The sequence below is a fragment of the Taudactylus pleione genome, unplaced genomic scaffold (genome assembly GCF_031769625.1).
Source record: "Taudactylus pleione unplaced genomic scaffold, aTauple2 ptg000835l, whole genome shotgun sequence".
Taxonomy (NCBI): Eukaryota; Metazoa; Chordata; class Amphibia; order Anura; family Myobatrachidae; genus Taudactylus; species Taudactylus pleione.
Genome location: NW_028285237.1, coordinates 1,776,919 through 1,792,337, shown reverse-complemented (window position 1 = coordinate 1,792,337; position 15,419 = coordinate 1,776,919).

Below are 15,419 nucleotides of genomic sequence, written 5' to 3'. Positions count from 1 at the left end.
GGCACCACTCCATAGAGGGCGCACTCCTCCCAGCCATTCCCGATTTCAGCAGGACAGTCCCATTTTTCGGGCACTTCCCCGCTGTTCCACCCGCGGGACACCTCCATCGCCACAGCTGTGCAGCGGTGCCGGCCCTGGAGAAGAGGAACGGATGTTGTGCCATGCGCGCGCCATCCATTCAGTGCAGGAAGAGGCCTGGGGGCAGCCCAGCTACTGACATAGTGCTGGGCTCGCCCCAAGCCTGATGTTAACGAGGGGCGTGCCATACAGGCACGGCCCCCAAATAATGTAATTTAGGGGCTTGGCCTATGGTAATTAGTCCACGCACGATTTTTGCCAGTGCGCAGTTAAGGGGCGATGAGTTGCCGTCTTGTACAGGGCGCGGCTCCCCCTGGAGCCAGCCCTGCATCAGGGGGAGTCTCTGCAGCAGATGCATGTGCAGTCTAGGAGCACAGAAGATTAGCTTTGTATAAGGAGGAGTCTCTGGAGTGTTTGCATGTGCAATCATTAGACCTGGAAGAGGAGGTTCTTAGCCCACAATAAAAGCCTGTGAAAGGCCAAAACAAAACAGGTAGTTGGAGGGGGAGGAGTCTACCAGAAGTCCGCCCCTCATTGTGCCTAGGGGTGGCCTGACCCCTAAATCACCAACGGGGTTCAAGTTACAAGCTAATTAAATTCCTGGATTTTCATGACCACTACAACATATACAAATGTAACCCTCTTATTCTCTCTAAAAGGACATCAGGTCACATACTCCCATGTAATCTATTTTACCCAACCTTAACTGGATGTTAAGCGGTGAACCTATCCAGATCAGTGCCTCCACCTAAGCATCAGTAGTCAGTCAGAGCCTACTTGAGAAAACCCTATTATGTAAATGTAAGAATAAGTAACAATAAGTTGAATAATACAGGTAAGTAGACTTGCAGTTTAATATAGATGATTATCATCCTTACATCATATACAAGCTATAACAATTACCTACATTACCATAGGGATGTAGTTATGTGACCGGCGGCTGCCATTGAATCCAGGAGGACGCATGGCTGACAGAGGTAAGTATGGGCCACGCATTCTCTTAGCCAAGGGGGGGGGGTTAGGTTTAGGGTAGTTAGTGGGGTTAGTGTTAGGTTTTTTGGGGGGAGGTTAGTATTAGGCACCCCTAGGAGGAGGGTTAGGCACCCCCAGGGAGAGGTTAGGGAGCGTCAAGGGGGGGTTAGGGTAAGGCACCCCCGGGGGGAGGTTAGGGTTAGGCACTAGGGGGGAGGTTAGGGTTAGGCACCACTAAGGGAGGATTGGGGGGGGACAGGGGAAGTTAGAGTACTTACCTGCCTCTGTCGGGATCTTCATCCTGTTGGGCAGCCTCTGTCGGGAAATAGCTGAAGTAATTTCAATCCCATTCCATACCATATACCTGGGCAGTGGTGTCCCTACCTTTAGATGCACCCGGTGCGGGCAGCGGAGCAGTGAGCCCATGCCGGGAAAAGGGGGAGTGGCCTCATGATAAGGGGCATGTCCTAGCATGTGGGGGTGGGGTCACGCACTCGAGTCAGAGTTTAAGTCTCTCCAGGGGTCCAGGAGGTGCTGGTTGCCCCCATGGACCACTGTACTTGTAGTGCCAGCTCCCTTACTGTGACAGGAGCCGAGTGCTGCATGTAATTCTACAGTGCAGCACCCGGCTCCTGTCACTGAGGGGAAGCCTGCACTTTGGTGTCACCCCTTGCCGGGTGGAACTACAGGGCAGGCATGCTGGCATCTGTAGTTCCACTGTAAAATACAATAGTTTAATACTATTTAACACTTCATTACCCCGTACCCACTGCTCCAGGGGTGCGGGGCAGTGCCCCAAGCTTCAGACTAAGCCTGGGGTTTCGGGAGAGGGGGACCCCTTTTTTGGGGGTCCTCATCTCCCCTGAGATCCCCAGCTTGACTGGACCAGCTTAGGGTGAGAATGCTTTGGCCATGGAGACCTGGTAATAGGGTCTCCTGGCTGCGGCATTATGCCCCGGTCGGTTTGGGTCCGGTGCTGGTTTTAAATATAGGGGGACCAATATGCATTTTTTTCCCCTATATGTAAAACCAGCACTGGCCCTGCAGCCAGGTGCTGGTTCTTAAATTACGGTGGAACCCTACTCGTTTTGTTCTCCGTCATTTAAGGAACCAGGACTGGATGACCAGTCAGGGGCTGGTTAGTCTTTTGGGGGTGACCCTACGTAAATTTTTTTATTAAAATGAACCCTTAAAGTAAAAAATATAAAACAAGCAGCCTTCACATATTTCACTGATATGTGCAGGCTGCTTGTTCGGGATAGAAAGTCGGGCAGGGAACTCAGGGCTTCAACACGGACAGGATCAATAAAATACACCATCAAACAAAACAATCCTATAAAAACCGGGAGCTTGGTAAATTCCCGATTTTTTAAGTGAAAAAACGGCTGTTTTTGCCGATCCTATCCAAACTGAAAAATGGGACAAATCGGGACCAATACAAATCTTAGTAAATTTACCCCATAGGGCTCTATTTATTAACATTATTTTTACTAAAATAAAGTGAAAAATGGTGTTTTCACACCCTTTTCACATTATTTTAGTTTCACCTGTAGTTATTACAGGGCAATTGGAGTAGAATTAGTAAAATTCTACTCCAACCCCTAGTATCACTTATTTTTAGTAAAGCAGATCGCATTTCCCAATGGGAAATGTGATCCGACCAGAGTTACTAAAAATAAATTGTAAAAAAATACCGGGGTAAGCCCTGTGATAATAATGCCACCTGGAGGTGGCGTTATCCAGGGTCTCCCCCGGTTACCGGGCTCCCTCTCTGCTCTAACAGGGAGAGCAGAGGCGGGAGCCGGTACCAGTAATCAGCTATGTGGTCTAAACAGACCGCAAACTGATTGCTGTAAAAAAAATCAAAAAATATTGAAACATTTTTTTTTTACTTACCTGAATCCAGGGACCGGTGATCGGGCCTCTGGTGATGGCTCCTCTCCGGTCAGCTGGTCTCCCATAGTGCACTGCGGCCAGGTCATCAGGTGATCGGGTCCCAGTGCAGTATGGGAGATCACCTGATCGGGAAGCCCGGAGAAGATCACCGGAGGCCAAGAGGATGCAGGTAAGTGTAATGAAGGGAAGGGGGGGGGCGCTGGGGTTAGCGTCGGTGGGGGGGTAGCAGCGACAGTGGGTCGGCGCATGCGCGGGCTCTTAGTCGCTGTATTTTTTCCGAAAATACCGCGACTAGACCGCGGATGGGATCCGCAGGGACAGAGCTTTATCGCAAGCTCTGTCCCTGCAAGGGATTTATAGTAAATCCCTGTGATATTGCCTGAATTCGCAATGCGAATTCACTCGGTAATATCACACTACAATCCGCATTCAATATGCGGATTGTAGTAAATAGAGCCCATAGTCTCTATAAAAGGTGAGAAGTAGTCCTATGAGCAGAGCAAGAAGTCTCTGCGCCAGTTCTCTCTATTGCAAGGTGAGTAATAGTATTGCTCTATAATCCAGTATGTTTTGAGATCTACTCTATTCAGACAGTGTAATCCTCTGGGTTAAGATGGGTACGCACTAGACGATTAAAATGAGCGATTGAACGATTACAACATCGTAATCGTTCAATCACTCAATAATCGTTCATTCAGTAATCATGCAGTATAATGTCGAAAACGACCAGCGAGTGCGCTCCCGCTGGTCGTTTTTGACATCTATCATCGCCTGAACATGCAGGCCAATCTGCCGATAACGACAGGTTGGGCATGTTCGGGGATGAGGGAGGGTGCCTGTACTGAACAACATATCGTTCAGTGTAGGCACATTGGGCCTCATTCAGAGGCGGTCGTTAGATGCAAGCGGTCGCTCTGAATCAGGGCGGCCGCTTGCATCCTGAATGGCCACCTCCTTGTCGATCGTTAAGCTGTGGGTTAACACCCACAGCTCTAACGACCGACATGGGTGATGGTCGCGATGGTAAAGACCATCACGACCATCGGGGCTTACGACCAGACCCTAGGGTAGGGTCTGGGCACTCGTAAGCCCCAGGGAGCTTCCTGCTCTGTTCGAGCAAGAAGTTCCCCACTGACATCAGCAATGATGTCAGTGGGGCCGCCCCCAAATGGCAAACGTTCCGACTGGAACGCCTCTGTTTGGCCTGGCACGCCCCCGGCCCGCCCAGCATCCGGGGCGAGCTGTCACTCAACATCGATAGCTCGCCCCGTCTGCTATGAGACCCCTAACGACGGAGCGCCCGTCGTTAGCCAGGTCTCACGCATGCGCACGATGGAGGCTTCTCCGTTGTGCGCATGCGCTGTGGGTCAACATCGAGTCGGTTGTGAGCGCTCAGCACTCACGACCGACTCTGAATGAGCTCCATTATCCCACTGCACAGGAAGATGAACGATTGTATGATAACAATGTCGTAATCGTACAGTCATTCCACAATCGTCTAGTGAGTACGCACCATTAGAGTATACAGACACTGAATCATGCACCAAGTAATGATAATAGTCCCGAAACTATCAGCGTCTCTCCTTGACTGTCAAATAAGAAACAGCTCAGCCAAGTTAGCCTAGCAGAGACCAATGCTGGAGTTACTATGTAGCAGAATCAGGGCTGCCACCAGAAATTGTGAGGCCCGGTACTAATAAAATATTCAGGGCCCCCCTGGGGAAGAGCATAGGGGAGGGAAGGCTGAACCTTATTGGGGGAGGGGGGGGGGCAGGTTAGGAAAGGCTGGAGAAGGGGGAGGCACATGGGGGGGAGGGCTGTTAGGAGTAGGGGAGAGGCACAGGGCAGGGGAGGCTGTCTGGATTTGGGGGGGTGGACGTGCAGTGAAAGGCTGGCTGCATTAGGAAAAGGCTGGCTATGTACTTACCTGCAGCCAGCAAGAAAGCGTTGGTGTAATTTCAAATAAGGTACTGGCCGTGAGCCAATCACAGCTCGCGGACCGACAGCCAATTAGGAGCGGCCGCTGCTGATTGGCTGATCGCGGGACAACCAATCAGGAGCGGTCGCTCCTGATTGGTTGTCGTTCTGCAAGCATCCAATCAGGAGCTGCCGCTCCTGATGGGCTGCCGTTCCGCTCGCGGCTGGAATCTTATTTGGAATGCTGCCAGTGTCTTCTCCATTAATACTGACCACTGGGCCCCCTCTCTCTCCGGGCCCGGGACAATAGGCCCGGCAGTCCCCCCCTGATGGCGGCCCTGAGCAGAATGCTGGTATAGCAATCCCCTAGCTTGCTGAACACTTAAATGTTGCACTAGGTATCCATTCGTAGGGGGGAATTCAATTGAACGCGCTATTGAATAGCGATGGGAGGGACTCCCGAAGCTATTCAATACACTGCGCTGTTTGGTCGCGCTAAGGATTTCTTCTCGCACCCCCCTAGGGATGCGAAGTTAAATCCGACCAAAGTGCCGGGCGCGCAGCAGTTTTTCTGCATAGCGTTGCGCTAACAGCCGCCGGCCGGCACTTTGGTCAGAGAATGCCGGTTAACACACTTGTTAAGGCACGATAGGCGCGTTAACTGGCAATTCTCCGACCACACAGCGTAGAGTATTGAATAGCTTCGGGAGTCCCTCCCGTTGCTATTCAATAGCATGTTCAATTGAATTCCCCCCTTTGAATCCTAGTATAAACTTAGCCTCTCTCCAATATTTCAACTCTGTAGTTTGAATCTTTTCAGCAGTAGACAACTCAAACTCTCCTTTTTAATAGCTAATACTAGTAAACAGTGGTGTCCCTCCCCGCGATGACACCAGGTGTGGGGATGCCATGTGTGCGGCGAAGCCGGGGCACACAGCTGAAAAGGGGCATGGCCTCGAGAAGAGGTGTGGCCTCGGAAGGGGCATGACCTCGCGGCCCGAATCCGGTCCCCGGACCATGGTTATCAATGGCTTGGTGGGGGGTACCAGAGATGCGGGCAGTGCAGACTCCCCCACTGTGACAGGAGCTGAGTGCTGCACTTAATGCTACAGTGCAGCACCCAGCTCCTGTCACTGAGGGGGAGCCTGCACCTTGGTGTCACCCTTCGGCGGGTGACACCCGGGTGCGGCCCACACCCCCCTTGTGACGCCACTGCTAGTAAAGCTGTGCTTATTTGTATATTCCTCCATCTCATAATTTGTAGTCTCAGCCCCTTATAATTTGTAGTCTCTGCATAGGACAACTCCCATAACCCATTTGCCTTTGGCTGTACTCCACTGTATCTCTCCTTACTTTACTCAGCCAGTCAGAGCCGTAACTAGACTTTTTGGTGCCCTGTGCCAGAGAGCCACTGTGCCACTGCATGGATTACCCCTTATGCCAGCGCACCTCTGCTGGAGCTCCTTTTCGGAATTGTGTTGATGATGGGTATGGCTGAAAGATGCGCTTACTGGCTAATAGCGCCATCTCCCTCCTGTCCTGTCAGCCAGACTCCGCCCTCAGCTGCATCTGCCACCGCGACCCTGGTCACCTTAGCCCACACCAGCCACTCTGCCAATGATGCTCTTCTACTATTCTGCAGACTCGCTGTCAGTTGCTGCTAACAGCTCTTATTAATCTCTCTCTGAACTTGGCTTCTTTCCCTGGCAAGAATCCAACCACTCCAAGCCATATCACTCCACCCCTTTTTCTCCAGTGCATCCAACACACTGTAGCCACAGAGAAAAAAGTACCATATAAATTGATATATAAATACATTAAATACATATATCGTGAATGACTTAAATATAAATATCATGAATTACCTCATAAATTGTACATTTATAAATATTACATAGATTTATAAGTACAGTACTTATTTAAACCTTTAACCAGGGTTACACACTGCCCCTGATAATCTGTGAATGATACAGGGTTATCATCCAGATTATCACTCAACCAAAACCTCTATTGGCCAGTGCCAATACTACTGGGGGATTCTCCCCTTTTTGTCACTGTTACATCTGTGGCTCCCTCTAACCACTATACTCACTCATAGTGAGTCTCCTCCAGGGGTGGATTGTTACTTTCTGCAGGAAAAATCCCGGTGGGCCGACTGGCTGTGGAGCCGCTTTTCCATTGAGGCCCCGCCCCCTTATTCGCATCACCCGTGGTCACTGGGTCCTGACACTGACTTACTGTTTTTTCACAGGCACTGGGCTGGCTGCCTGTCAGCTCTGCCTCTGCCTTGTGGCGCCTGAGCCTCTCTCGCAAGAGGCGAGGTCAGCGGCGGCCTTGTTAAGCCCCGCCCAGCATGCCGTTGGTGGAGGAATGAAGAAGATAAGAAGTGGAGTAGCCTGCGGGTGACAGCGGCGGAGGTAAGTTGCGGTGCCGGCAGGGATGGGAGGCTGCCCAGGCAGTCTGTCTCCTCTCTACTCTTCCCTCCCCAGTCTGTGAAGTGTCAAGTTTAATTTCACAGCCTGGGGAGAAGGCAGAGCGGAGAGGAAACATTCTGGCTAGCTGCATTGCAGGGCAAAGGGGCTAGATCCTTATGGAGTGACTTGGGATGTCTGGGGTGGGGGCCCTGCTAAGGTGAGATGATCTGTCTAAGGGGGAGAGGAGATGATCTGTCTAAGGGGGAGGGGAGATGATCTATCTAAGGAGGAGGGGGTGAGGGGAGATGATCTGTCTAAGGGGGAGGGGTGATGATCTGTTTAAGGTGGAAGGGGTGAGGGGAGATCTGCTGAACTGGGGGGAGATGGTCTTTCTGTGGGGGAGAAGGGTCTGCTATACTGAGATAATCTGTCAGTGGGGTGGGCTCATTTTGTTCTAAGGGGAGATGATATTTCTGTGGGGGGTTTGCTATACTAAGTGGAGATGATCTGTCTGTGGGGAGGGGGCTCTGCTACACTTGGGGTGGAGGAGATGATGATCTGTCTGTGGAGAGGGGAGCTCTGCTATACTAGGGGTGGGGGAGATGATGATCTGTCTGTGGGGATGGGGGTCTGCTATATTAGGGGTGGGGCTGCTATACTAAGGGCGGGGGAGATGATGATCTGTCTGAGGGGGAGTGTGTTAAACTAGGGGCAGGGGAGATGATCTGTCTGGGGGAGAGAGGGTCTGCTATACTAGGGGCGGGGGTGATGATGATCTGTGGGGAGGGGGGTATTCTGTGCTAAGGGGAGATGATATATGTGTGAGAATGAAGGGCTATTCTGTGCTAGGGCAGGAAGAAGCCATTGAGGAGACGCAGGATGATGGCAGTGGGGAGGCGCAGGATGATGGCGCCTGGGAGACGCAGGAAGATGGCACTGTGGGGAGACACAGGCGGATGGTGCCAGAGAGAATTGGGGGTGGCACTGGATAGGCGCAGGGGAATAGCACTGCAAAAACACACTAAGACGATGGTGCTGGAGACACACATATAGGATGGTAAGAACGCTGGTACCATATTCTGATGCAAATGGTACCAAATGAGCAAATATATTTTATTAATAAATTGTTCAATATAGGAAACTCCCATCTTGTCCTGCCCCAAAACATCTGTTACTATGTATTATCTGGTTAAACCTCTGTTACATGATGATGAAATTGGCTTTATTGCTACACAAACAGGCGGCTTCCGGACCATGTGATCTCGGCATGAATAGTGATCACCGACTCAAGACACTGCCTGTCCAAGAAGGATCAATTTCTTCAGAGGTTCCCAGCTGTAGAGAAATCATATAGTTAAGAAAATACTAATTCACATGTTTGCTGTGCTTATTCACTGGAGAGAGGAATTGGGGGCATGGCTATCATCTCCTAGAGCTGTGAGCATGCCCCCCAGCATGAAATAATGGGAGGAGTGGCTTGTGGGCATTGTATTTCTCATTAGGCCACACCCACTTTTACAGTTGCGCACATGGGGCACTTTAAATTCCCAATCTGCCCCTGGTCTCCTCACATTTCCAAATATATTTTACAGTGAAGCAGAACTCCAGTCTACTCCCCCTACATTTTCCTTACTTCTAAGGGTGGACCCTTCACCTGGCCCCCCCACCTTTCTCCTCAGGATAAGCCCACTTGGCTCCCAGCTATCATCTAGACCCCCTACTCTCTGTGAGAGCACGGCTACCTCCGTCTCTCACTATATATGTACCAGTTATTTCCACTAAACCTTCTATCGGATGAGGTGTTGTCATGTGTGCAAACCACTTATCATACTAACATAAAATAAAGACACTGAGACGTGGATTTGGCAGATAACTTGATGGCGATTTATTGGAGAAATTAATATTATTTATTAATTCTTAAATTAATTAAGGATGTATGGTGGCAAAGAAAGGACGGCCAGAAATCAGCCAGATCTGCTATGCCCACACACAAACAACAAAAGACATAGCAGGCGTAGATCGCCCAGAGTGCATACACATAACCATGTAAACCATGTCAAACACAAAAGGTAACGCTCACCCTCTAACTTGACTACCCACCCGTTTAGGTGATGATACTGCCCCCCGTTAGGTTGGTACAGCCAACTACCAGTCAACGAAGGGAGCGCCCTTAAATCATAATTGCACCTGGACTGGTGAACTGCCGTTCTTTCCCGCCACTACATAATTAACTACAACAACCTGCCAATAATTGCAAAGGGAAGGGAGGGTGGGCAATCTGGAACCAAGAGGCTTTGGCCCTCACTTCTAGCCCCTTGTATAATGTCTCTATTGAAAACCCGCCCCTGCTAACGATAGGCTAACTCTAAACAGTAATTTGCATACATGCCGGCCCCCATCCTAGAGGTTTAACACACCTCTTTTCTTATGCAATCTTTCGGTTTCACTAAACCTTCTATCGGATGAGGTGTTGTCATGTGTGCAAACCACTTATCATACTAACATAAAATAAAGACACTGAGACGTGGATTTGGCAGATAACTTGATGGCGATTTATTGGAGAAATTAATATTATTTATTAATTCTTAAATTAATTAAGGATGTATGGTGGCAAAGAAAGGACGGCCAGAAATCAGCCAGATCTGCTATGCCCACACACAAACAACAAAAGACATAGCAGGCGTAGATCGCCCAGAGTGCATACACATAACCATGTAAACCATGTCAAACACAAAAGGTAACGCTCACCCTCTAACTTGACTACCCACCCGTTTAGGTGATGATACTGCCCCCCGTTAGGTTGGTACAGCCAACTACCAGTCAACGAAGGGAGCGCCCTTAAATCATAATTGCACCTGGACTGGTGAACTGCCGTTCTTTCCCGCCACAGCAAGGTTCAGCTTATAGAACCGCCGCACCGCCACCATACCAAGTACTACCCCAATAACGCCAACTCCTCAAAAAGATCCCCAATAAACAATGACACACCCTCCTCTGTTAAATGAACTCCATCAGGTCTATACATATAACTAAATCGAAATTGAATGTTATTATGGTAAATGAAACGGCCATAATTGGCCATCACAAATTTGGCAACTGCGAAATTAAGTTTCTTCCTAGCTTCGTCATTAGCAGGAAAACTCCTAACCCCACGCCAGACCTGTCGAGGTACAATGCAAGACCAAATTAATTTACACAAGGGCCAGGCCGATAGCACCCTCGCCAAATCGTTGACAATATCAACTCGTAATTCTGCAGTGGACCTCTGCCCTAAGTCGTTGCCTCCTAAATAAGCCACCAAAATACGTGGCCTACCAAAAAGCCTTGCATACTCTAACAGTTTAGGACAAAAGGAATGCCATCTCATACCTCTGGAACCTATCCAACGGACCCTAGCTGAATATTCAAAAATTGGAGCTTGATCTGAACTCAAACCTAGCAGCCCAGAAAATATATGAGTGGCCTATAACCCAAATGTCCTGCGTGTCAAAGAGCAATCCTAAAGGTGGAGGAAAGCAGTAAATAAAAAATTAGTAATTGTCATAAAACAATAAAATTTTATGGTGTATTAGTGGGATCTGATAGAACATAAGTGAGTATCTGCCAAAAAGAAAAATTTTCTATTGGTCGCCGACTTTACTATTTGAAGTGGCTGAGACAAACAGAAGACACAAAGGGGAAGAATGGGTGGGGGGGAATTGGGAAAAAACAGGTGAACTCGGCAAGAGGTAAAATAAAAACCTGCTGAGGGATGGACTATGGCCTAATTAAATGATTGAGAATAGCCGAATTGAATCCGTCAGTTCAGGTAAAAATTGTAAAATCCCTCAAGACTCCCATTGCCAGCAATGGCGAGTAGCTAATCCCGAGTAGGACGGACAGGGGTAACAGACAAGACAGGACAGTACATGAGACAAGACAAAAACCAGGCAAGCATAAAATATAAACGTAACCGGAACAGACTGTGAAATGACTTTAAACAAAGGGCCTTCATGCCTAGGTCGAATGTAACCTTTATAACTATCCGATTTCCAATGTCCTAGGGCCTTAATTTCTGATGCCGAGAAACCCGCAGCTGCCGCCGAAGTTGCGGCTCCGATCAGAAACGAGTGTGTACCAAAATCTTGAGGCGGGAGGCCTAAAACTGATACACACCTCTTCAAAAACCAACCAAACTGGTATTTGGTAAGCGGAGTCCTGTCCATATGCATGAGTCATGAACCAGGAACATCCGGCCGCAATAACTCATACCGCATAGCTAGTGCCACGGGGCAGATCTGTTCGTCCCTAGATGGACCCAACGAGATCCACCTACCCCTACCAGTCTGGTCGGTCTTCGACTGCCGAATCCTACAGAGAACAGACCTCTCACTGACCAGGATATCCGAGAGGAGCATGGCGGCATCAACCCATTTGGATGATGCCACCAGCTCCGATACCCTCAAGGTGCCGTGAAAAGCCTCCGAAAACACCACTTGAATCAGGACCGCCTCATACGCAGTAAGAGCCACTCCGAGAACCGCCCCTAATACTGCCGGAAGCAGATGAGCGTCCACAGGTCTCCTACGGTCAGCTACTGGCCGGGAGACCCGTGTCCAACCCTTTAAAGCCTTCACTATCAGAAAACTTTTAGTAAAGTCAGGTTGGCCCTTCAATTTACAATAAAATGCAATGCCCCCCAAAGAGCGCGCAACAGAAGCCCTGGATCTGCCAGCCAAACGGAGACTCCAAATAAAAGAAAGCATCGAACGATGCTGACTCTTACCTGCCTGTTTGCTGCTACGGGAATAATCTTCCCATTCATTCCATGCCTGCCGATATGCTCGCAACGTGGAGGGGGCTAAAGACTGTTCTGCTTAGCCCTCCATGCCGGCTCGATCACCTGCCAAACATAAGAGGGGCAAAGCACAACGTCAGCACCAGGGCCACAGATCGGGACCTAGCCCACTGGAAACGTGATAACGCATCGTCTATCTCATTCTCCACCCCAGGAACGTGTCTTGCCTTAAACATGATGTTACAGCGCAAACATGTGAGCACAGCTGCGCTAGCAAGCGCAAAACCAGCAGGGAAGCCGCATGTTGCTGATTGTATCGCATGGACCATGCCCAGGTTGTCCCACCTGATAATGATGCTGCGATTGCGTAACCATTCCCCCCAGATTTCCAAGGAAACCATTATGGGAAAGAGTTTGAGAAGGAGTAAGTCCTTAGTCAAACCCTTTCCCACCCATTCTTCCAGCCAACGGCCAACGCACCAGGAGCCATCAAGGTAACATCCGAACCCCGTGGTGCCTGCTGCGTCGGTGAACAGCTGCAGCTGCAAATTGTCAGCGGCTGGAGACATCCACAACCGAACGCCATTAAAATCCCGAAGAAACGAGACCCAGACAGAGAGGTCCTGCTTAATCTCTGAGGATAAACGTAGCAAATGTCTCGGTTAGTGACACCAGCCGTGGCCCTTTCCAATTTACGTGAAAAAGCTCTGCCCATTGGAATTACTTTACAGGCCCAGGAGGGATTGCGCCTGCCGCAGGGTAATTCTACTGGAAGCCGTGCATTCCGCTATGGCATTACTTGACAGGCTTATCGAGAGGAATGCGACAAGAACCCATCGAGGTACAGATCTCGATACCCAGGAATGACAAGGGGAAGGGCCCATCGTTTTGTCCACAGCAACGGGAACTCCAAATGAAAAAACAGCGCTCGGAAAGAAAACAAAAGATAACTGCATCTGCCTGAACCGGAAGGGCCGACACACAGAAAGTCATCGAGATAGTGGGCTATTCCATGACTACCGCAAAAATTAAATAAATAAATTCCGCGCACCAGTGTAGGAAGGTGCTAAAATGCTCGAAAAACGCACAGGACACAGAACACCCCATAGGCAAGCAATTGTCTATGCAATATCCGTTGTCCAAGCTAAAAACCCATAAACTGGAATGACTCTGGGTGCAAAGGAAGTAGACGAAAAGCTGACTCAACATCTATCTTAGCCATCAGTGCGCCCGGACCATAACACCTAATGACGTCCAAAGCATCGTCAAAAGACTGGTACACCACCGAGGAAACCTCAACTGGTATGGCATAATTTACTGACGAGCCTGGCGGATAAGACAGATGTTGCATGAGCCCTTATTTTCCTGGAATTTTCTTGGGAACCACTCCCACCGGGGAATTCACAAGATCCCTAATGGGGGTTCTGCAAAAGGCCCAGCAATGCGCCTGCGCTAACCTCGCCAGCCACTTTTTCCCTAAGAATGTGAGGCAATTCAAAGGCAGACTTCAAATTTCTAGGCGAATATGTGTCGACATCCCTGCAAATAGGTAAACGAAAACCAAAACTGAAGCCTTTTAACGAAAATTCTGCGTCCTGCAGAACCGGGTACCAACTCAACCATTTTGCTATCGCTGTGACACGGACAGGGGATGGAACTTTACTTAGCACTTGTGCCTTTTGCTGGCTGTGCAGGCTGCTGCTGGGCACCCCCCTTGAAACACTTGGCAACTGGGTGATTGCCACCACATCGCAAGCAGAGGATTACGAAAACGACATTTTAATGTGGAATTATTAAAGGCGAAGCATTTTCCCCAGACGCCTGCTGTTAGCCCTGACGAACTGAACTAGCTGCTTTGCACGCGTTGTACCCCTCATAGGCAGGACGCGAAGGCTGCGTGACCTCCAGCAATGTATATTTGTCGAAGTAGGAGCATAGCTGAGAATGGAGCTTCCCGGTGATAGCTGCTTGGGGCAGTGATTGCAATAATAAGCTGTGCACCCTGTAGAAATTCACTGTAGCACATGTATTCTGTCTATTTTGTAAGTTAAATGCTCAGAATACAGTATATAATACAATCTCCTCTATTGGCTGATAATAATGATTCAAAGGAGATAAAAGCTAGATCTTAGGTGCTATAGATAAATAAAGCAGTGTCAAAGCCATTACCCCTTACTGTCATATAACGCATCACTAAAGCATTCTATTCCCCCAATGATACCTCAATGCCCAGCATAATACTGACACTGTTTGCTGCAACTGTTTTCTACCATTAAGAGGGCATAATCAGCACTTAGACCATCTATAAAATACATCATACGAATGTACTGAATGATATAATTCTGGCATATACAGGACCAGCAAACACAGTAAGTAATTATATGTAGAAGTAGAGCCATCCTGTCTGAGCTGAATCTATTTATTTCATGTGCAGGCTCCTTTACAGATCATATGAGCAAGTTGGGGAATCTGGGAGAGGGCAGAAAAAGAAACCATGCACTGTCCTGGAAACAGATGCACAGATTGGTCCCCCTATGTACTGGATGGTGTATTATCCAGTATTAATAATTGATCCAATAGGTGATCCATATCAGTGCACCCCGTACAGTGCATGTTTTCCAGATCTAGTTGGTGCACAACAATATTCATTACTGGCTTTTTAACTTTTTCTACTGGCTGACACATTTAAAAGATCAACAGGGACTGTAATGCTAGTTATTTCATTTGTGACACTGAGGGGATCCTAAAAAACACGCAACTTTAGTATTATATGCTATTTCTATTGTAGTCATCATGGTGTGGGCTGAGGGGGGGTTCAGGCAAGGCACTCATAAACCCCTCCTGCATTTGCCTATGGTGCTGGCCATTGCAGCCACAAAGATAATATTGACCAGGGGGCATTAAGGACTAAAGGGAAGCACCCCTCCCCCACACTGGCACACCTTCCACAAAGCTGCTGCAGCCTGAGGGGGGATAGAACTATCAATAGGGGAACCACACCTGCAGCTCCTAATAACATGGGGACACTGTGGAGCAGGGTCTGGGGAGGCTCATTACTAGGCAGGACATAGCTACACCCACCCCCAGCAGAACAAGAAATCAGAAAAGACACTGATTGAGGACAGAAAGGAAAAGTAAAAGCAATGATATGAAGTAAATGAAAAGAGACTAAATACAATAAGGAAAAGGAGGAGAGAAGAAGAGAAGAAGGAGAAGCACTAAGAGAGGTTTATTAAGGAAAATGACAACTGACAAAATGCACTTCCCTGTCCTGGAGGAATCTGGAACCAAGAGGCTTTGGCCCTCACTTCTAGCCCCTTGTATAATGTCTCTATTGAAAACCCGCCCCTGCTAACGATAGGCTA